Source organism: Hyaena hyaena, unplaced genomic scaffold, assembly GCF_003009895.1.
Source record: "Hyaena hyaena isolate Hyena2069 unplaced genomic scaffold, ASM300989v1 scaffold_1312, whole genome shotgun sequence".
Classification (NCBI taxonomy): domain Eukaryota; kingdom Metazoa; phylum Chordata; class Mammalia; order Carnivora; family Hyaenidae; genus Hyaena; species Hyaena hyaena.
The window spans coordinates 270,810-295,124 of NW_024081938.1; the positions used below are offsets into that span (position 1 = coordinate 270,810).

The 24,315-nt window shown below is 37.3% G+C and overlaps 1 pseudogene; it reads right to left on the reverse strand.

Annotated features, from left to right (window-relative positions):
• LOC120225009 overlaps positions 1-20,093 on the reverse strand; it is a 50,999-nt pseudogene extending 30,906 nt beyond the window's left edge.
• Positions 20,094-24,315: the final 4,222 nt, after the last annotated feature.

Here is a 24,315-nt window from a genome sequence, read left to right on the forward strand (position 1 = left end):
TGCAGAGTTTTGACCTCTATGCCAAATACTCAAAAGGAAAAATTGTCTCTCCTAAAAGGAAATAAAATTCTGAAGCTACAAAAAATTTGCTCCTTTATTTCTTAAAACACTTAGTTGTGAAATAAAATACACATTTAACTCATGAATTTCTACCCAGTCATTTAAAAAAATTTATAAGCTCCTCCATTTCATGAAGACAGGTCATAATTGCTTTCATGTAACTCACATTGCATAAACATTCAATATGCTTAGTCTGAACTTTAGACGTATTATTATACATTTATTTTGGTCACTACGCGACGCATACTTTACCAAAATGACATGCCACTGTACTAAACATTTTTTTTTTTAAATGTTTTATTTATTTCTAGGAGAGAGAGAGACAGCGTGAGCAGGGGAGGGTCAGAGAGAGAGGGAGTCACAGACTGAAACAGGCTCCAGGCTCCGAGCTGGCAGTCAGCACAGGGCCCGACGCGGGGCTTGAACCCACGAACCGCGAGATCATGACCCAAGCGAAAGTCGGACGCTTAACCGACTAAGCCACCCAGGCGCCCCTGTACTAAACATTTCTGATAGTCCTAAAATTAACATTTTCCTTCTTACCTTTTCATTTCACTTCAACCCATTTTCAGGGATACTTTCTCAAAAGGAATTCTCAAGCTCAAATAACTTTAAAGATAGAATAAACTGATGGAAATGAATTATAAAACGGTATTCAAAATTTTGTATTTTTGGATGTGAGCATATCTAGAAAAGGCCGATATGGTTGGTGACAAAAGAACAAAATGAATTATTCCAATCAAGGCATCTTGCTGCTATTCTGTAGGTGACTATAACTGAAATGTATGGATTCTGTAATACTAATATCTGTCTCTAAATTCTTTTTTATTCCCTTTGAAAACCTCCAGTAGAGGACAAATGGGTTGGTGGGTTACAAATAATATCTCAATAGTTTATTGTAATATTAAAATACAGTTATTTAGTTCTAAATCCACTTTATAAAAATGAAATATTATGGAATATAATCAGAAAATAGGCTACTTTTTTCTTAAGTACTTAAGATATAATCATTAAAATTTACTTTAAAAATAAAAAATTACTAACTTTAAGGGCTACTTGGTGACTCAGTTAGGTGTCCATCTCTTGATTTCAGCTTGGGTCATGACCTCAACAGTTTGTGCATTCGACTGTGCACGTGACAATGCAGAGCCTGCTTGAGATTCACTCTCTCTCCCTCTCTCTCCCTCTCTCTGCCCCTCCACTGCTTGTGCATGTTCTCTCTCTCTCAAAATAAACTTTTTTTTAAAAAAGTTACTTTAAAAATCCCCTGTCCTGATAGTTTTTGACCTATGATGTACTCTTGATAAATATTTGTTGAATAAATGAACACTCAAGGTTAAAAAAAAGTTACCTAATTCTTGTAAAGATGGTTATCTACCATTTAATGGCTTATGGGAGCCCTTTCAGATGCATAATGAAACAATTTCCAAGAGCATATACTTTACACAATATACACAAGTGGCTTTAAGACTGTGCCATGGATAAAGCCTGGAAGATTTCTGAGAGGCATATTAGAAGCCTGTGGACTGATAAAAGGGATCCTGATGAGGACTCAGAGAGGAAAAGGGAGCTGTAGGGAGGTTCCATTTTAGAGAATATATAAGTAAGCATGTGCAGAACATTAATAGAAATATGGGTGGTAAAGACCATTCTGATGAAGTCTCAGAGGAAAATGAGGAACACCTTACTGGACAATGGAGAAAAGGTATTTATTGTTGTAAAGTGACAAAGAACTTGGCTGAATTGGGTTCATGTTCTAGTGTTTTGTGAGAGGTAGAATTTGTGATGAATTGGATATTTAGGTGAGTTTTGGGTTTTTTTTTTTTTTTTTTAAGTACAGTTGATATACAGTTTTGCGTTAGTTTTGTATGTGCAGCTTAGTGATTGGACAAGCTCCCATCACAAGTTCATCACAAGTATAGCTGTGATCAACATTATTGATTATGTTCCTTATGCTCTACTTTTTATTCCAGTGATTTATTCCATAACTAGAGGCCTGTATCTCCCTCTCCACTATGCCCATTTTGCCCCTCCCCCTCCCCATGCCTCTGGCAACTTTCACTTCTTTATATTTATAGTTCTGATTCTGCTTTTTGTTCTTTTTTGTCTTTAGATCTCATTTATGAGTGGAAATACATGGTATTTGTCTTTCTCAGTCCAACTTATTTTATTTGGCATAATACCATATAGGTCCATCCAGGTTGTCTTAAATGGCATGATCTCATTCTTTTTATGGCTGTGTGATATTCCAGTGTGTGTATATGTGTATACACACCATTTATCCCTTATCCATTCATCTATTGAATGGCATTTTGGTCACTTCTAAGTCTTGCCTATTATATATAATGCCATGATAAGCGTTAAACATAGAAGTGCATATGTCTTTTTTTGTTAGTATTTTCATTTTCCGTGGGTAAATGCCCAATTATGCAATCATTGGATTATAAAGTATTTCTATTTTTAATTTTTAAAGGACTCTCCATATCGTTTTCCACAGTGGCTGTACCAGTTTGCATTCCCACCAACAGTGCACAAGGATTCCTTTTTCTCCACGTCCTTACCAACACTTGTCATTTTTTATCTTTTTGATTTTATACATCCTAACAGGTGTGAAGTAATATCTTATTGTGGTTTTGATGTGCATTTCCCTGTCTGTACGCCATTTGTATGTCTTACTTGGAAAAGTGTCTCTTCATATCTTCTGCTCATCTTTAAATTAGATTGTTCGGTCATATGGTGTTGAGTTGTATAAATTTTTATGTATTTTGGTTATTAATCCCTTAAGTACATCATTTGCAAGAATCGTTTCCCATTCAGTAGATTGTCTTTTGTTTTCTCAATGGATTCTTTTGCTGTGCACAAAACTTTTTATTTTAATGTAGTCCCAATAGTTTATTCTTGCTTTCTAGAAAAATACGGTGCTGACCAATGTCAGAGAAATTACTGCCTGTGTTCTCTTCTGAGATTTTTATGGTTTCAGGTCTTACATTTAGATCTTTAATCCATTTTAAGTTTATTTTTTTTGTGTCTCATGCTATAAAGTGATCCAGTTTCATTCTTAGACATGTAGCTGTCCAGTTTTCCTAGCACCACTTAGTGAAGAGACTATATTTTCCCCATGTATATTCTTGTCTCCTTTGTACTAGATGATGATATAAATGCAGTTGTTTCTGGGTTCTCTGTTCTACTGATGTATGTGTCTATTTTTTGTGCCAGTAAAGTATTATATTCATTACAGCTTTTGGGGTATATTGAAATCTGTTATTATAATACCTCCATCTTTGTTGTTCTTTCCCTGGAGTGCTTTGGCTGGTCAGTATTCAGTGGTTCCAAAGAAATTTGAGTAGCTTTGAAGCTTTGTGAAAAATGCTGCTGCTATTTTGTTAAGAATTACATTGAATTTGTATATTGCTTTGGATAATATGGACATTTTGACAATATTAATTCTTCCAGTACATGAACATGGAAATATTTTCATTTGTGTCATCTTCAATTTCTCTCATCAGTATTTTATAATTTTCAGAGTACACATCTTTCACCTCTTTAGTTCAGTGTATTATGAGATATTTTGTTTTTTTGGTGCAATTGCAAATTACTTTTACAATTTTTCTTTCTGTGACTTTGTTGTAATGTATATAGAAACACTACAAATTCCTACTGTTAATTTTAATTGTATTAATTTTGTATCCTGACAGTTTGCTAAATCTCTTCTAGTGTTTTTTTGGAGGAGTCTTGAGGATTTTCTATGCCTGTTATCAGTAAATAGTGACAGTGTAACCTCTTTATCAGTATGGACACTCCTTATTTCTTGTCTGATTGCTGTTTGGGACTTCCGGTACTATGTGGAACATCCTAACCTTAATTAAGCAATTAGGAAATAATGAATTTCCAGATGTTTTTCTTTGGATTTCTAGTTTCACGCTATTTGGAAGGAAAAGAGGCATGGTATGATCTCAGTCTTCTTAAATTTATTGAGGCTTGTTTCATGGCCTAATGTGTGATCTCTTGTAGAGAATGTCATAAGTGCACTTCAAATGAATGTGTATTCTGTTTTACTGAGATGGATGTTTTGTATGTATCTATTCTGTCATTCAAAGACATTGTTCTCTTACTGATTTTCTATCTGGATGATCTATCCATTAATGTAAGTGGAGTGTTAAAGTCCCCTACTATTGTCATATTACCACCATTACTTTCTCTTTATGTCTGTTAATATTTCTTTTGTGTATTTGGGCGCTCCAGTGTTGGGTGCATAGATCTTTACAGCTGTTACAGCCTCTTGTTGGATTGATCCCTTTTATATTGTGTAATGCATGTTTTTGTCCCTTGTTACAGTCTGTTTTAAAGATTTTTGTTTAAGAATTGTTACCCTGGCCTTATTTTCTACTTCTGTTTGCACAATGATTGTTTTTCTACCCCTTTACCTTCAGTCTCTATGTGTCTTTAGGTCTGAGATGAATCTCTTACAGGCAGCATATATCTACAAGTATTTTTTTTTTTTAAACCAATCACTACTCTCTTGATTGGAATGTTTAGGCCATTTACATTTAAAGTAATTATTGACAGGTATGTACTTACTGATATTTTAAAATTTGTTTTCTGCTTGTGTTTGTAGTTCTTTGTTCCTTTCTTGCTCTCTTTCTTTGTGATAGATTAATATCTATAGTGTTTGCTTTGACTTTGTCTCTCTTTTTTTTGTTTATGTATATTTATCATAGGTTTTAGGTTTCTGGTTACCATGAGGTTCATATATAACATTCTAAGTAAATAGCAGTCCATATTAATTTGTCTTTTAAGTTCAAGCACATTGTAAAAGAAAAAAGGATAGAAAAATTCGTCTTTTCCTCTTTTACTCCTTTCTACATTTTATGCATAAATTGTCCTGTTTTACATTTTCTATTCATAGTTTTCTATTTATGGCCATTTCTACTTAAAAAAATCCCTTCAACGTTTCTTATAAAGCTGTTTTAGTGATAAACTACTTCATTGTTTGTTTGAAAAACTCCTTCATATGTGAATGATAACCTTGCTGGGTAGAGTATCCTTGGTTGTGGTTTATTCCTTTCATAATTTTGAATAAATCATGCCACTCCCTCTAGCTTGCCAAGTTTCTGCTGAAAAATCAGCTGATAGCCTTATAAGTTTTCCTCTCTGGGCAAATTTTGTTTCTCTTTTAAGATTCTCTCTTTATCTTTAACCTTTGATGTTTCAATTATTATGTACCATGATGTGGACCCCTTTGGGTTCTTCCTGTATAGAATTCTGCATTTCTTGGACTTAGATATGTTCTTTATACCTTTCTTTCTCTTTCCTTCTGAGACTCATGATGCAAATATTCAATTATTTTTAAGAAATCTTGTAATCCTCATTTTAAAAAAACTCTTTAGGCTGTTTGTGTACTTTGCATTTACCCTATATCCATTACCTACATCACTAAAATGTTCTTCTACATTTTCTCATATAGTTTTCCTCTATTTGTTTATTTCAGTTGCTGAATTCTTCAGCTCTTATTGGTTTTAATATTCTCTCTTTATTGAAGGTCTCACTGAGTTCTTCCACTCTTTTCTCCCTCCTGGTAATTATCTTTACAGTCATTTCTTTAAGTTCTTTATTTAGTATTTTGCTTATTTCTGTTTCATTTAATGATTTTTATGAGGTATTTCCTTGTCCTTTTGGAGCATATTCCTCTATCTCCCCATTTTGCTTGACTTTCTATATTTGTTTCTATAGATTAGGCAAAATGGCTACTTCTCCTAAAGTTGGAGAGGTGGTCTTGTGTATGGTGTCCCCTACTCAGACTGTGTGTGCTTGTTCACTTTTGCTGACTGGCTAGAGCTGTGGCTGTACATGCTAGTTACTCTTTTATGTTAGGGCTTTTTACAGAATAAAGAAAAAGAAAAAGAAAAAATGAAAATAATAAAAAAGGAGAAAGAAAAAGACCAAAAACAAAAATATACGAAAACAAGAAATTTTAAAAGTTAAACGGGGCACCTGGGAGGCTTAGTTGGTTAAGCATCTGACTCTTGGTTTTGCCTGAGGTCATGATCTCAAAGCTTTGTGAATTTGAACCCCACATGGCTCTGTGTTAGCAGTGCAGAGGCTACTTGGGATTATCTGTCTCCCTCTCTGCCCCTCCTCTGCTCTCCCTATCTGTTTCAAAATAAACTTTAAAAAATGAAAAATTTAAAAGAAATAAGTAAAACACAACTGCAATTTGTTACCTGTGGCCCAGCGTCACTGGGTGGATGGTGTGCATTTGTAAACCTTGGGCTCACTGAGGTTGTAGGCTCATTGTGAGCTGGATCTTGATTTGGTGTGGACTTTTAAGGTGGATGGGAAGAAGATATTCTCACAGTTCCTTGGCTCTTTTAAACATGGCATTTATCTGTGCCCCAGCAAAGCTAGAGATGGTGTGGGCTGGACAATCCTGGGTTTGCTGAGGTCGCAAGCTGCCTGTGGTGATAGACCCACCAATTATGGCATCTGATCCTTCCCCTTTGGGCATTCAGACCCTGCTCCGGTATGGGCTTTTGGGGTGGAAGAGGAGAGAGTGTTCCCACAGTTTCTCTGCCCTTTTTAAACCCCAGCTTATCTGCACCCAAGTGAGACTAGAGGTGGTATGGGCTTGTTGACCCTGGGCTCACAGAGGTTGCAAGCTCGCCGTGACTACAAGACTGGACTCTTTTGGTGTACAGACCCTGTTCCAGCGTAGGCTTTTAAAGTGGGGTGGAGGGGCGCCTGGGTGGCTTAGTCGGTTAAGCATCCGACTTTCGCTTAGATCATGATCTCGCGGTTCGTGGGTTCGAGCCCCTCATCGGGCTCTGTGCTGACTGCCAGCTCAGAGCCTGGAGCCTGTTTCAGTCTGTGACTCCCTCTCTCTCTGACCCTCCCCTGCTCACGCTGTCTCTCTCTCTGTCTCCTAGAAATAAATAAACATTAAAAAAAAAAAATAAAGTGGGGTGGGAATGTAAATTGTGTTGTTCTCCAGCCCCTCTGACCTGTAGAGCTTTCTCATAGCTCCTCAGTGGAGTTCTTGTATTCTCTTTTATATGCTAGTTGTCTTTTAAACTGTAGCTCTATTTTTTCTATGCTCAAGGATAGAAGGATCTGTTCCTTGTCCCGCCTCCCCACTGCCTTTCTAGCATTGGGGGTGAGGGTTCCCTTTCTTACCACATTTCCATCTCTCTTGCTGTTCTCTTGCCATACTCTGTCTTTGGTTGTTGAGTAGCTGTTCAATCAGTTCTCAGGTATCTTCAGGAGGAACTTTTCATAGGTGCAGTTTGGTGTGCTCTGTGGAGAAAGTGAGTTCACCATATTGAACCAGAACCCTAGCTGGAGGACACTTGTAAGCAGTGTTGAAGGAGTGGCTCATTTCCCCCTGACAGCCTATAGTAAAATGCAAGGAGAGAGAAATTGAAGGCTTTGTTAAGCAATAAGCGAAAAGGAACTAGATTTTAGAGATCTGAAAAAGTTTTCAGCTGATCTATTTGCCCAAAAAAATGAGAAAGCATGTTCCACAGAGAATACTCAAAATGTGACTGGCTACCCATGTTGATAAGGAAATTACAGTGGATATAAACCTTAGACCTAATCAGCCATCTAATAGAAACTAGGAATAGGGATGGGATTAAATGAGCAGGAATACTGCCAGCTGAGACTGAAGAGAACACAGCAAAGTGGCATGAAATTAGGAAGGCTGCTGCACTTCTATAGGACAAAATAATAGATTTTTGTTTGTGAACTTGTGCTATTCTTGAAGGAGAGAACAGCCCTAAATTCGATGCGGATCTCATTAGCACTGCTACCTCAGGCCAGCCTGGCACTGAAGCCATAAAAGTAGAGTTGCCCAGCAGAATATGATAATTTATATCAATATTGATAGTATATTTTCCTGGCAAGTGTATTCACAATCTATTTTTTCCACCTTCTTTACATAGAATTACAGAATTAAGACCTACCTTATAGATATGAAGTATTACAAAGCACTTGATTTTATTGCCAATAGAGAGTACTGGTTGAATAAAAACTTGGCAGAGAGTGAAATTATTTTGATTACTGTTTTCTCTTAACCATTAATTACATGATTTTTGGTTGGGTCCTGTCATTCTCTCTGCCTGGGAATTTTCATGAAGGCAATAATACTTAATCTATATACTCTCTAAAGTTGTTATGAGCAAAATAACTGTGGTAATATGTAATTTGGAAAATGTGAATGATAAAATATAAGATATATTATTGCTGATGCAATTTTAGCAGTTAAAATAAATTTGATTATTTGAGTCATGATAGCTATACTTAAACATAGTTGCTTCTCTGCTGGATATGCAATTTGTTAGTGTGTGAATGTTTTTGCCTTCTTGGCACATTAGTGTTCGTTGTGCATCTTAAAATATTTGGAGCAGAAAATGTTCTTTAAATTATTACCACTTACATAAGAATTTAAGTTCTAAAGGTAAAGGTGTTTTAGCTTCAGCCTCAGAAAAACCTACTTATAATTGTCTCCCACCTGCTAATGTCACTTCAGGTGTAAAGAATGATTTTATATTAATCCTAAATACCTCACCTTGACATTTAAAGGGAAAGAAAACATTTTATGAGATTGCAAATGAGCACTTAAGATATCGAAATGTCTCTTTGATGAAAAAGTAAAATGCTGTTTTTTTTAAAAATGCCAACTTTCCAATCCAAAGTAACATATGCCAGAGTATCCTACATAGATTTGAGGTGAAGAAGCCAGCCCATAACTCTTCAAATTATAGTTGGGTTTTGCTGTGAACTAAAGCTATTTTTTATCTTGAAAGATGGACCTATTTAGGAAATAACTTTTAAGATGTCTGCTTTGGGAATGAGGAAATTATGCTTTGAGGAAAAACAGTAGACAAATCAACCATTTTTTTCAGTGACATTTGTTTATTTAATGGGACCATACATTTTGTGGGTGACTGACAGACAGATGCATTTATCCTCCTCAGACAGAGATTCATAATGTTTAAGCCACAGGAGGTTCCAGAGGGAGGATAGCACTGAGGCTTGAGGACATTGAAAGAGGTCAGGGAATCCACATGCATGACTATAGACTGAATAGCTCATTTTTCAAGTGTATGTTGGTAGTTATGTTGCTTTGCTGATATATACTCAAATTCATTTGCCACTTGCCATTATTAATCTGTTGCTACTTAAATTACAACTGCTATCAGTTGAATACCTACATACATTTTTTTTAAAGAAAAATTTAACTCAAGTTCATTAAAGAGGTCATCAAACTGAAGTAGCCTGAATGTCGTCATAGTCTACCTAAGCAAACTGTAATCTAAACTCGTAAGTATCTTAAGGTTACAAACTTGAAACCTAAGGACAGCTAATCACAAACAGCCAACAAAGCTTTAAGCTATAGCCTATCAATAATTTCCCTACTTTGCTTCTGCCTATTCTGTCTAAAAGCATCTCCCCCAACTTCCTCTTATGGATTACTCTTAACCGTTTCACATTTGGAGCTGCTTAATAGGAATGAATTTTGGCTCAAATAAGTTCTGAAAGTTTTTAATTTGTATTTTTTAAAAATTTAATATTTATTTTTGAGAGAGAAAGACAGAGACAGAGCATGAGCTGGGGAGGGGCAGAGAGAAGGAGACACGGAGTCAGAAGCAGGCTCCAGGCTCTGAGCTGTCAGCACAGAGTCTGATGCGAGGCTCAAACTCACTGAGCAGTGAGATCATGACCTGAGCTAAGTCCCAACCCTTAACTGACTGAGTCACCCAGGTGCCCCATCTTAATTTATTTTTAATACTACTGTCTAAAACTAATCCAGAAATGAAGAATTTAGAGGTTAGAGAGCTTGGGGAAAGAATTGTCACAATACATTTATAAACAAAATATATTCCCACAAAGCAATCATTCTTGGCATATATTATTAAGGTTACTACTTCAGTTCCCAAATTAGGGATATACTTAGCTTTAAGACAAAATATTGACACATCCAATATGTTCATAGGCACATAAAAACCTAAATGGAATGCAAAATTATATCCATAGAGAAAAGGAGATATTTTTAAAAATCAGTAAGTAATTATGTTTGGATGGTAGAACCATTCATTCTTTTTCAGTGTCCTTTTGAATTTCCACTAACTTATATGAAAAGTACAAATTTCCCTTATAGTTGAAAAGGAACATTTAAGCCAAATCACTCTACATAGCAAAAATTGAATCTTTATTTTTGTCGGTGTGTTTAACTTCTTTTAAGTATCCATAGATGGTGATAGGAATTAGATTAATACAGTCAAAGCTTCCTGGGACTTGAGAATGTTCAAACATTTACTGATTCAACAATGTTTATTGAGGAACAAATAATTATAGCCCCTGTTTCAAAGTACTTGAGGTAAACTAAAGAATAAGACAACTGTGGTTCATTCACTTACCAAACCTAATCTTAAAAAGGTTATGGAAATTAAAATAAGCAATATGATCAAATAAAATCTAAAACTAAAGGTAAATGAGTTGTAATAAATAGGACAAAGATTTTTAATGTATAAAGAACTCATAAAAGTTGATAACAAAGGCACAAAATCACCAGTCTTAAAAAATTGTCAGAATCAAGAATTAGACAAAAATGTGAATAATGAACCAGAAGAGGCCAGTATTCAACTCATTTCCTGTAAATACAACACAGCGCATCTCTTTCCAATATCTCTTTCTCTGCAATTTGGCCTATATAAGGGGTTGTTAAGGAAAAGTTCCATCTGGCTGTCACACACAAACTTTGTGTAATTCAGTGTAACTTTTTTTCCTAATATCACCAAGTTCATTACAATATGGACAAAGTTTTTCTTGCAAATAAGTACAAAAGTAGTAATACTAAAACCAATATTTATAGCAAGACATTTAATAAGGAATTATCCATGCATGTGTGAAAAGATAATATAAGAGATATTAATATATTCTTTTCTGTGTAGTTTTATGTACAGTTCTTCACAGTTTCCTGAGACCTTAATCTCTGGGGAGAAGGAAGAGGTAAAGCTACAGGTTGATGGACAGGGCATAACAATTGTTGGAGTAAGGCATTTATTATCTAACCTCTGTTATCCAAAATGGAGTTTTTAGTGCACATCAGAAATGTTCTTGAATTGCCAGACTTTGTGAAGAAAAACCTATTTTCCTGAATTTCTAAGGAACTATCAGAAGGCAGGTCTCGGGAAGTTATGGAGATTTTCCCACCAGAGAAGACCTCTCCCCTGCCCTTGATCTAGGCCATGAAGCAGCAGGAGACTTAAGGGGATAGAGAACAATGATGGAGACACCATGTGGTCCTCACATAGCCCGCAGTCTCTCCCTACCCCGTGAGGTGATATGGAGTTGCTAGCAGTGTAAATCTGGAAGCAAGGAAAAGAGGCGTGGATTCCCAAAACAGGTACCAACTCTTCATTCCAAAATACCTGTGAGACCCCATCATGACTTAGTTGTCTCTAATCGGGACCCAGGCCAAACTAAGAAGGACCCAAAGGATACCAGATGTGTCTGAAGAGTTCTTTCCCACTTTGATGAAGAAACAGTAAGCCCTGATTGTGAAATCTTAGGCCAGATGGAAGCCTCCTGAAATCAACACTCATGACTTAAGACTTAATTCTATTCCCAGAGAGCAGGTAACACATTTCACTTTTTGGTGATCTCTTAGGTAACTCCTACCATTGGTTTTGATCATATTCTTGATTACAATTGAATTCATTACGATTAGCTAGACCTTTTATGAACTTTATCTTCAGCTAGTGAGTTTTTATTTAAAGCTCTGCTCCGTGGGTTTAAAAAAAAAAAAAAAACAATACTAACTAATGAATAAAGTGTTTTTGCAGAATTTAGACCTCCCCATGTTATTTTACATCACTGTTGACTGAGGCATGGAATCATTAAAAACTGATTTGGGATGACTTTTCACCTCCTGTCCAGCAAGACCAGATTCAGAGGCTTTACTTTATCCCTCTAACAAAGGTGTTAGTGATCCTTAATTTTGTATTTAAATTTTTTAAATGTTTGTTTTGAGAGAGAGAGAGAGAGAGAACATGAGTGGAGGAGGGGCAGAGAGAGAGGTAGACACAGAATCTGAAACCGGTTCCTGGCTCCAAGCTGTCAGCATAGAGCCTGACGCAGGGCTTGACCTCATGAAACGTGAGATCCTGACATGAGACGAAGTCGGATGCTTGCACCCCTACTTAACTTTGTATTTAAATGCCAGGACTTCAGTATCTAAAACTCCATGACTTTTTTTTTTTTTTAAATGTTTATTTTTGAGAGGGAGAGAGAGTGTGAGTGGGCGAGGGGCAGAGAGAGAGCGAGCGAGACAGAATATGAAGCAGGCTCCGGGCTTTAAGTTGTCAGCACAGAACTCCATGTAGGGCCCGAACCCGAGAAGTATAAGATCATGACCTGAGCCAAAGTCAAATACTCAACGGAGTGGACCACCCAGGTACCCCTCCATGGCTCTTTAATCATAAATATATATGGTGCTGTTAAAAAACAATAATCACTTCTGCATTCGATTTCATAGTTCTATGATTCAGTAAGATCTAACAAACCAAATAACATGCTTCCATATAGATAATTTTATCGTATCCTAATAAATACTTGAACTTACTAAAATCCACCCAAAATTGCAATATCATGTGTTGATCATAACCTTAAAATTCAGTGTAGCAAATCCATTTAACTTCTTATATATCAACACTAATACAGGAAATACTTCTTCTATTACTAAGTACTTTTTTTAAATTCTGTTTCAAGAGCCCTCTGTTTTTACAGATTTTCATTATTCATCAATATTGTGGTTAGTTTACAATATTTGTACAAATGAACACTGGCAAAATCTGATATCTGATAAATATCAGAGTTACTAGATATAAAATTTCATCTATCCACAAAGTAAGCTAAAGATGTATCTTTAAAAGGTGAATTTTCCTCATTTTAGGAAGGATGTGGACAGTAGACTTGGTTCTACCATAGATTAATATCTAGTAATTACAGAGTCCTTAGCCTTCTGCCTTGAAGGATGGACCTCATCTCCTCAAATGCAGGCTTTGATTAAAAGGAAGATAAAACTATTTTCTTGGTCCTTTCCTGCCCATTTCTGAACTGACATACCCATTTAAATTCCATTTATTTCTCTTTCTTAAGTGCTCATACCTCCCATCCCCACCACATATTGTCACCTTTCTTCTAGTCTCTGTGCTAGTTCAGACCCTGTGAAAAGAATGCACAAGATCATTCTGTTTCAAAACTAATGAGAAAAATAAGGGGCAGAAACTTTCATGGAAGAACAAGCCAGAAAAAACTTGGATAAGAGAGAGCTCTCGGGGGAGTCCTAATTGGGACTAGTTGGGAAGGACTGGAAATAGCTTGCTCTATTTTTTGCAAACGAAAAAGTTCTGCCTTGGTAGAAGAGCCCAAAGACTTTGAATCAAGATTCACAAGTTTTCATTCCAGCTCTGACGCTTACCTGTGTGTCACCCCCACAGGACTTGTAGCCTTTCATTAAAGAGATAATACCTATCTCCCAGGTTTTGAAGATTATTTCAGATAATTACTATACTAGGATTTTATTAAATAGATTGTAGTATATTAATATAAGTTATTAGGTGAGAAAGGGGCTCAGTACTCTTATTGAATGGTTAATTTACTTGGGTCAGTACTTTCAGAAAATAGCTATTGGCTCTTGTTACACTTTATAAGTTTATTTTGAGAGAGTGTGAGTAGGGGAAAGGGTAGACGGGGGAGAGAGAGAGAGAATATCCCAAGCAGGCTCTGCACCATCAATGTGGAGCCTAATGCGGGACTCAAAATCACAAACTGTAATATCAAGACCTGAGCCGAAGTCAGATGCGTAACCAACTGAGCCACCCAGGCACCCACATTTTACTCTTGACAAATGTTTTCATATATGAATAATTCTTCTCTGGGTTCATGAGAAAAAATGATTGTACAAGTCAGTTCACTTAATCTTATTGAGCTTACTGTGTATCAGTTGTTGTGCTAGGAAATTCGAATGCATTATTTTCCAATGCAATCCTTCCAATAACTTGATGCCATTTTCTCTACATAGAAAACAGTGGCCTGAAGAAATGAATCAGGGTAATATTTTTATAGGTTAAAATATTGTATTTTTCCCTATACATTTTTTGCTCCCTATTCATCCATACTTTTATGGATATTTATGAACAACGCCTGAGTAAGTCACCACAGAATTTTGTAATCCTGGTTAAAAAAAATCATCTTCATTTCTTTCAAAACTATAGTTTGAGTAACTGATAATAGTTAATTTGTTTTGATTTCTTACTCTCTAATACTGAGATTTTAAAGTACCTTACATTTTTTTCATTTAATCCTCTGTAAAACACTAGGAGATACATGCTATGGTCATACACATTTTATGAAGCTGTATCTGTGGTATTATATAAAAACTTATAGACCTGAAATAAGTTACCTTTCCCAGGTTGCGTAGATGTTAAGAAGTAGAATGAGGCTTCAGAAGTCTAATCTTTACACCCAAGGGAAGGCCTCCGTGACTGGAGAGATTCTTATGCCCTTTATTCTCTTATGATTTTTAGATGAGCCCAACTAAAAAGGAGATGATTTTTAAAAAAAAACTTGAAGGTCCAGGGGCACCTCATTGGCTCAGTCGGTTAAGCATCCGACTTCAGCTCAGGTTATAATCTTGCAGTTTGTGGGTTTGAGCCCCGCGTCGGGCTCTGTGCTGACAGCTAGCTCAGAGCCTGAAGCCTGATTTGGATTCTGTGTCTCCCTCTCTCTGGCCCTCCCCTGTTCACACTGTCTCTCTCTCAAAAATAAATAAAACATTAAAAAAAAAAAAAAAAAAAAACCTTGAAGGTCCAAAGACCTAGTGTACCTTTGCCTTTGTAATGCAGTTAGACACTGGAGAAATGGCAAGAGCCCCAGCTTCTTCTAAGGTCACGATCAAACCAGAGTAGAAGAAATGTTAGCATGGTATGTCTGGGTAGAGGGTCCAAAGGCAAACTGTTGACCTCATACCACGTCCTTATGTCTCCAGCATTGCAAGTAAAGTACTATGATTTTCCCTGACCTGTAGAAAAGCACAGGGAATGGAGCATGTCACAACTCTGTTAAATTTCTTAGAGTTCCAGAAAAGCACATGATCAGCCAAAGCTTTGCAGGGCTTCTCAGATGGGGACATGAGATTATGGAAGTTGCAGAACTGACTGAGAGGGCTGCTCACCCCAGTGGCTGTGTGGACAGAAACCAGAGGGCCACAAACCAAAGCCACCGAGATGGGTTTGTCATGAGCCTACTAAAGGCGAAGTTTCAGAGCTTCTAAGTTGCACAAGTTCCTCTAAAGACAGGAAATGTGTTGAAATCACCTTATTATTTTCCAGTATTCTAGTTGAAGATTAAATTGCAAAAATCTAGTGCATGGATTTAAAATGTAGACATCAATGAATTTTGGCAAACGTATATTCCCATGTAAGTAGTAATCTTATCAAGACACATAGAACATTGCTATCATGCCAGCAAATTATCTTGTGTCCCCAGGACTTCTATCCCACTCAGCGGTACACACTCTTACTAATCTATTCTGTTTTCCTGATTGTTTTGGCAATCCTCAGTGTACACATTTTCATATAAATTTTAGAATTCCCTTATAATTTCTTCAAAAATACTTTTAACTTAGCGGGAGTTAAACTCTAAATTCTGCCTCCTTAGTCCTCAGTGCTGTTGATACTCCGTTCTTTTAGCCTTCCTGCTATTGCTTTTTCTGAGCTGGTTGGGGTCTCCCCCAGTGTGGGCATAGTTTCAAGGAATGGCTAAAGGTCTGGGGAATCTTGAATGTGAGTTTTGGGAATTTGGGTTTACATTCAGGACTCTTTTTAAATAGCATTTTTTCCTCACTTTCCATCCGCTTTTGACCGTGAGCTCTGGCCTCTGACTTCCCAGTCCATTGGGACTTCACTGTTTGAGATGTGTATCACAGAAATGATTTAGTAAAGAAAAGCTCGATAGATCTAGTTTTACAGTCTATTTCTCTTCTCTTAAAGATCATGTAACCTGTGATTTCTAACTAGTTTTATTCACTCTCCAGCACTTTGAAAGTTACTTTAAAAAAATAATTTGTCTAGTCAGAAAGCATAATTGTCTTTGAAAGATGTTTTAATTTCCTATATGATACTTTGGTATTTCCAGAAGCTGGACCTGTCAAATCCTTTTAAAAACTCATGGAAATAATGCATTCTACTGCATTTTGTTAAGAGCACTGCCTTTTTCTACAGTGACTTCCACTCTACCACACTTTGCTTATGTCAGGTCACATTAGAGTAGTTGCAAGCATTTTAGGGGTCTGGCAAAGGAAAAATAGACTTGGTGATACATAAAGTTTGAGTTTATTGGGATATTAGGTGATTCTCAAATAGATTATTGCTAGCATTCTGTAAATGGATGGCTTCCAGGAATATTCTTATTGCCTATTGCACTTTCTCAGTTGATATGATAAGTGCGTAATGCCAGAGGTTACCTAACACAAGATCTATATGGGTAGTGAGTGAGAATAAGATTTGACATGTTCAAAACCAGAAGATCTTTTCCCCTTTAAGATGGTTTATTTTTGAAACAGCTTTAGATTTACAGAAAAATTGTGAAGACAGTACAGAGGCTTTCCTTATACCTCACACCTCACTCACCTTATTAGCATTACATATTAGTATGATAATATTTCTTAAAATGAATCAATATTGATAATTCTGGTTAGTCAGAGCTCATACTTCTATTTCCTTAGTTTTTGTCTAATGTACCTTTTCTGTTTCAGAATCACATCTAAGATACTAGATAACATCTAGTTAGGTCTCTTAGGCTCCACTTGGAAGTGACTATTTCTATTTTCCTTGTTTTTTTGATCTCAACAATTTCATTTTTTTCCATATATTTTAAAATTCTTTGTCTGGTTGACCCATTCATTACTTAGTAGAATGTTCTTTAACCTCCATGCTTTAGGAGGTTTTCCAAACTTTTCCTGTGGTTGATTTCAAGTTTCATAGCGTATGTGGTATGATCTCAATTCTTTTATATTTATTGAGGCCTGTCTTATGAACCAGTATGTGATCTACTTTGAAGAATGTTCCATGTGCACTCAAGAAGAATGTGTATTCTTCTGCTTTAGAATGAAAAGTTCAGAATATACCTGTCAAGTTCATCGAGTTCAGTGTATCCTTCATGGTCATTGTCTCTTTATTGATATTCCACCTAGATGATCTATCCATTGCTGTAAGTGGAGTATGAAAGTCCTCTGCAATTACCGAATTCTTACCAATAAGATTGCTTATGCTTGTGATTGATTTATATATTTGGGTGCTTTCAAATTCAGTGCATAAACATTTATAATTGTTCTTCTTGATGGATAGACCCTATAATCTTCATCTCTTGTTACAGCCTTTTCCTTTAAAATTTAGTTTTAAAAGTTTGACGTATGGCTACTCCAGCTTTCTTTCAACTTCCAGTAGCATGATAGATCATTATCCATCCCTTCATTTTCAATCTGAAGGTGTCCTCAGGTCTAAAATGTGTCTCTTGTAGACAGCAAAGAGATGGGTCTTTTTTTTTTTTTTTTTCCATCCATTCTGATACCCTATGTCTTTTGATTAGAGCATTTAGTCCATTTACATTCAGTGTTATTATTGAAAGACTGGTTTAGAGTCATTGTGTTATTGATAGGTATCATGCTTGTAGTGAGGTCTCTGGTACTTTGTGGTCTTTGCAACATTCCACTCACAGAGTCCCCCTTAGGATCTCATGTAGGGCTGGTTTAGTGGAGATGAATTCCTTCAATTTTTGTTTGCTCTGGAAAACCTTTATTTCTCCACCTATTCTGAATGATAGCCTTGCTGTAGGAAGGATTCTTGGCTGCATATTTTTCCTATCCAGTACATTGAATATTTCCTGCCGCTCCTTTCTGGCCTGCCAAATTTCAGTAGATAGGTCTGCTACTACACTTCTTGTGTCTACCCTTGTAGGTTAAGGTCTGTTTATCCCTAGCTGCTTTCAGAATTCTCTTTTTCTTTGTTTTCTGCCAGTTTCACTATGATATGCCTTGCAGAAGATTGATTCAAGTTATGTCTGAAGGGAGTGCTCTTTGCCTCCTAGACTGTAGTGTGTGTTTCCTTCCCCAGACTGGGAAAGTTCTCAGCTATGATGTGTTCGAGTACACCTTCCACCCCTTTCTCTTTTTCCCCTGACACTCTCATGATCTGGATATTATTCCATTTCATTGAATCACTTAGTTCTCTAATTCTCCCCTTGCGGTCCAGAAAACTTCTCTCTTAGCTTCATCTTTTTCCATAATTTTATCTTCTATTTCACCTATTCTCCCCTCTGCCTCTTCAATCCTTGCTGTCACCACCTCTAGCTTATGTTGCACCAGATTTACAACATTTTTTAATTCATCATGACTATTTTTTAGTTCCATGACCTCTACAGCTCTGCTGTAGCTCTATGCTTTTTTCAAGTCCAGCCATAATCAATAATCTTATGACTATTATTCTAAATTCTTTGGTTACATTGTTTATATCTGTTCTGATCAATTATTTAGCTGTCATTTCCTAGAATTTCTTTTGAGAAGAATTCTTTGATTTTAACATTTGGCTAGTTTTCTGTCCCTTATGTGTTTTAAAAGCTTGTTATGTGTTCTGCACCTATAAGCCCTACTATATTAAAGAGGGGCCATACACTGTCTAAGGCCTGGCCCTTCAGGAGGTGGTTTTTGGACTTTGTTACTTGGTCTCTGTTGTGACTTTGGTTACTTTATCTCCCTACTAGTAGTGATGTTTCAGACCCTCCACCAGGTGTGCTTTGATCTGTTCATTGAAGTAGCCCTAGAAAGGAAAACATACACACACACACACACACACACACACTCTCTCTCTCTCTCTCTCTCACACAAAACAGAAACACCAGCTACAAGTAAACAACAGGGTGGAGGGGGTGCTGATGGAAGAAGCCTTATCCCATACAAAGAGGGAAATGACAGGTTCAGGGAAAAAGAAAAGAAAATTGTCCAGACAGAGAAACTATATGGCTTAGTCCAGAGAGAGAGAAAGGAAAATAAAGAAGGAGGTGTAGAGCATGTGTCAAGAGAATAGATTAAATATGTCTGCTTAAACAAACCAAAAACACAGAATATCCAGACTAGAGGAGGAGGGAAGAGATAAAGATAAAATGAAAAAGATATGTGTATATATATATATATATATATATATATATATATATATATATATCCTGGCGCTAGGCTGGGATTTAAATGCCAATGTCTTAATGGGTCCCACTTTGCACCCTCGTTCTGGGAAAGTGCTGTTCCACCCCTCCAATAAACGGCCTTTGGCTGGTGGGTGCAGACAGTCTTTTTCTTTTGAATGGTTGTAAACCTGCTTCTCACAGCACTCCAGGGAGGGGATTGCTTTCTCCCACTGTGGACTGTGCCTCTGAGCTAGTTCCCGGGCTGGGGCTGGTGACTAGCTCCTCCTCCCCAGGTGCGTGAACTGGGCAGCTGGTCCCAGTCCTAAGAGAGCCCTGCAGTTAGAGATTGGATCTTTCCCTGTCCTCGGTCTGTGGTTTTTCTCTTGTCCAAATACGGCCCTGCACTTCCACAGCCTTTCTTTCTCTTTCCTTGGTCTCTCTGCAGAAGGGGATCCCTCCCCTCCATGCTTATAATGCCCATTTTATTTCTCCCAGTTGCAATCACACACCTACGGCCTTCCAGGTTTGTCCCCAGGGGCCCCAGGAGACATCTCTGTCACTCTGCAGCCTGTACTCTTGGAGTTCAAAGTCCTTTGGCCTCGACACTGTTGTGTTTGAGGGATGAGGGAACTTTGGGTTCCCCTACTTCTCTGCCATGTTGGCTCTCTTCTCTAGTCTGAATCCTTTCTTTAGGAATCTCTTCCTTAAATACTTCTAGGAGAATTTCTCCTTTATTCTCTTTTATTTTCAAGGATGGTAGCATTGGACTTACCTTGCTCTTTAGTTTGAAGCACCATCTTTCGGAAAGTCTTTCTCACATAATATAGGTTCTGCAAATAACACAAAGTAATAGAACTAGAAAATGTTGCCCTCAAAAGGATCTCTCATTGATCTAAAAATTAAGAAGGAATATAAGGCTCAAAGTAGTTAAATACTCACAGCCCTATGTTAAATTATCATGAGAGAACATCTGTTTTCTAACTTTGAGCTTTCTACCATGTACCATGGTAAGATGAGCCTCAGTTTTAAGTTTTGTGCTGAAGTTTTTGTCTCTGAATTGTTTGACAAGACAATATTCTAAGCTTTTTGTAGAGCACTAAGGAGAGCCACAAGTCAAAAATGGACTGATAGAATTGTGTTTTTTTTTTAAAACCTAAGGACGATGATTATAAAAACCCAAACGTAATTAACATTTTAAAAAATCCCTAAATTCTTTATTTTTTGCATTTTATTTTATTTTTATTTATTTTTTTACAAATAGTTTATTGTCAAATTAGTTTCCACATAACACTCAGTGCTCATCCCCACAAGTGCCCTCCTCCGTGCCTAAATTCTAAGTGAACTCAAATTACTCACCAACATATCTGGGACCAGTGAAAAGAGGAACAAAGACTTTCTTTCCAATAAAATGAAATAGACCCAGGTGGAAGACCTATTTATAAGTGTCTCACTCTCCCACCTTTGTTTTTCTGGAATGAGTTTCAAAGAGAAATGTTTTGGAACTAGACTCAATTATGTAAATGCATTAATTGTATATGGAACACAACCTATTCCGTTTTTTCCTGCTTTTCCTTAGGACTAGGATAATTGTTTTTAGGTACATGCATTTTCCAGGGTTCTAAGAAGGTAAATGTTCCGTAAATGTGCACCATTTAGACATACAGTTCAATTAACTGTGTCCTCTATTGCTCCTCTAGGTACAATTATTTTATAATGGGTAATACAATTTTAGTATCAGTGAGATACATTGCTAAAAGTGTCCACAGACCTTCCACCTAATTTGAAGACACTATACTATTATGGCCTCATAAGTAGATTATTAGGCTTAACTTTACGCTGGAGGAAGTTTAAAAGCTGATATCCTTCCGCAGGACCACAACCATTACTGTTCTTTAAAAAAAAAAAAAAGTGTTTTTCACTGTTGGAAAATACTGTTTGTACTATCACTTTTTATTTTTTTTTTTAAATAATGTTTTTTGTTTGTTTGTTTTTTAAGTGTTTTATTTATTTCTAGGAGAGAGAGAGAGAGAGACAGCGTGAGCAGGGGAGGGTCAGAGAGAGGGGGAGTCACAGACTGAAACAGGCTCCAGGCCCTGAGCCGGCAGTCAGCACAGAGCCCGACGCGGGGCTCGAACCCACGAACCGCGAGATCATGACCCAAGCGAAAGTCGGACGCTTAACCGACTAAGCCACCCAGGCGCCCCTGTACTATCACTTTTTAAATCATGATGCTTTTTGTATACATATGCATGCGTACCACACAGCAGAACACTAGTGCTACCATATGGTTAGCATGGAAGTCGTTTATACCAAAACAATGAACAGAAAAGGGCTTCTGAAAGTCAGACATGTGAATAATCCCTGGGACTCACTTGAAACATGACTGTCAAGTAGAAGCAATGGACAGACATGGATGTCCATCTCTGATTTCTGCTCTTTATCGACAATCCACTGCTCTCATTATTTTTTTTTTAAATGTTTTATTTATTTCTAGGGGAGAGAGAGAGAGAGACAGCATGAGCAGGGGAGGGTCAGAGAGAGAGGGAGTCACAGACTGAAACAGGCTCCAGGCTCTGAGCTGGCAGCACAGAGCCTGACGCGGGGCCCGAACCCACGAACCGCGAGATCATGACCTAAGCGAAAGTCGGACGCTTAACCGACTAAGCCACCCAGGCGCCCCTCTCATTATTATTATTATTTTTTTTTCCTAAGTGGAAACCTCTCAGACTCCTAAAGGAAAGTGTCGTTATTCTGATCACATTTGAGTATTTTCTAAGTTGTGTTTCTTCCCTATATGTCCATTCTTTGATTTCTTTTACCACATAAAAATTTATATTGTGATATTCTTACCATGTATAAAACCCATATCCTCAGTCTTTGTTAATAAACATCACAAAACTTACTAAAAATGCAGTTTTAATCAATTAATTGTTAAGTAGAGTGACTGCCTTTAACACTTTCTGTGAAATAGCTGGCCACTTACTACCAGTTAGCTTTAGAATGGCTCTTCTTTGTATCTTTGTGACCTGACAGCTTTCTGATCTTCATTCTAAGCCCAGAGCACATACGCCCCAATGTTTATAGCACCATTATTGACAATAGTCAACGTTTGGAAAGAGCCCAAAAGTCCATCAACTGATGAATGGATAAAGAAGATGTGGTATATACATGGGGTGCCGGGGTGGCTCAGCCGGTTAAGTGTCTGGCATTGGCTCAGGTTCATGAGTTCAAGCACCGTGTCTGACTCTGTGCTGATGGCTAGAGCCTGGAGCCGGCCTTGGATTCTGTGTCTCCCTCCCTCTCTCTCACTGCCCCTACCCAGCTTGTGTGCACATGCACTCTCTCTCTTTCTCTCAGAAATGAATAAATGTTAAAAAAAAAATATGGTGTATATATACACAATGGAATATTACTTGGCAATCAAAGAGATTGAAATCCTGGCATTCGCAACGTGGATGGAACTGGAGTATACTATGCTTAGCAAAATAAGTCAGTCACATAAAAAGAAATATTTCACTCCTATATGGAATTTAAGATACAAAACAGATGAACATACAGAAAGGCAAGTAAAAATATAAAGACAGGAAGACAAACTATAAGGGACTCGTAAATAGAACACACTGAGGGTTGCGGGCGGGGCAGGCCGGGCTAAAGGAGTGAGAAAACAACTGCACAGTGACTAATGGGAGAGACTTAAAAGAACAGTATTCTTGCCATGTACTAATTTTAAGATTTCCATATAAAAGATTCACTTAAAAATGTTTATTGATCATCTCCCGTATATGAGAAATTGTGCTTCGTATTGTGCAAAGATGGGACAGGCTTTCTACTCTTAAGAGAGCTGAGAATTCTAGCCAAGTGGATAACAACAAAATAAAAAATAATTGGGTTTGATAGTTTCTATTGCAGAGGTGACTGAAAGAGAGTGCTTCCAATGCTTCTTCCACCAGGATAGGTATTTAACGATACTATACAGACAGGGACAGCATTCCTGTGCCATCCATTTGGAAAGTCAATCATTAGCTTCTAACACTGGAAGGTACTTTTCATTGCACAGAATGAGAGTTAATCCCAACCATCCACATGCAGAAACCTTCTCAGACTCTGAATTGATTATAATGAGCTTGGTAGCTCCTCCTCCAAGACGATCCATTGTAGAATATTTATATTTTAAAGGAGTAATAAAGACATTTAAATTGAAAAGATTAAGTACAGTAAGTATCTGTCCAGCAGCCCAGCATTTGAAAAAGGATATTTTTCCAGTCTTTCTGGAATCCTGTTGCATAGTCACTTTGTTTTGTTTTTAAATGTTTTGCTTATTTTTGAGAGAGTGCACCCACACATGTGAGCGAGCAGAACAGTCGCAGAGACAGAGAGAGAGAGAGAGAGAGATGATCTGAAGCAGGGTCTGCACTGACAGCCAAGAGCCCGATTCAGGGCTCAAACTCATCAACTGTGAGGACATGACCTGAGCCGAAGTAGGATACTTAACCAACTGAGCCACCCAGGTGCCCCTATGTGTATCTACTTTGATGAAAGCTTTCTTTTTAAACAATTTTTTAAAGTTTGTTTGTTTTTGAGAGAGGGAATCCAAAGCAGGTTTCACACTATCAGTGCAGAGCCCTATGCAAGGCTCACACTCACAAATGGTGAGATCATGAACTGAGCAGAAACCAAGAGTCAGACTCTTAACTGACTGAGCCGCCCAGATGCCCTAAATTAAAACTTTTATAAGCATCTGGCACAGGTCTCTGTCCCTTTCTACAGGACTCTGTGCTTTAACCATCCCCTTTATAGGCCCCTTCTCTCCTGGACAAAGTCTAGAGAGTATTGGGAATTTAACATTTTTACTTCAATGTTGATATGCTGTGAATATACTAAAAATACACCAGTAGAGTATTTTTTGACACTGGAAAGGTGGTTGTCCCCTTAGAACCATCAATGATTTCTTCAAAAGCTGCAATTCCATTTCTCACAATTCCTTTCCTGTGCTGCTCATGGCTATTTGCTGAGGAGAGG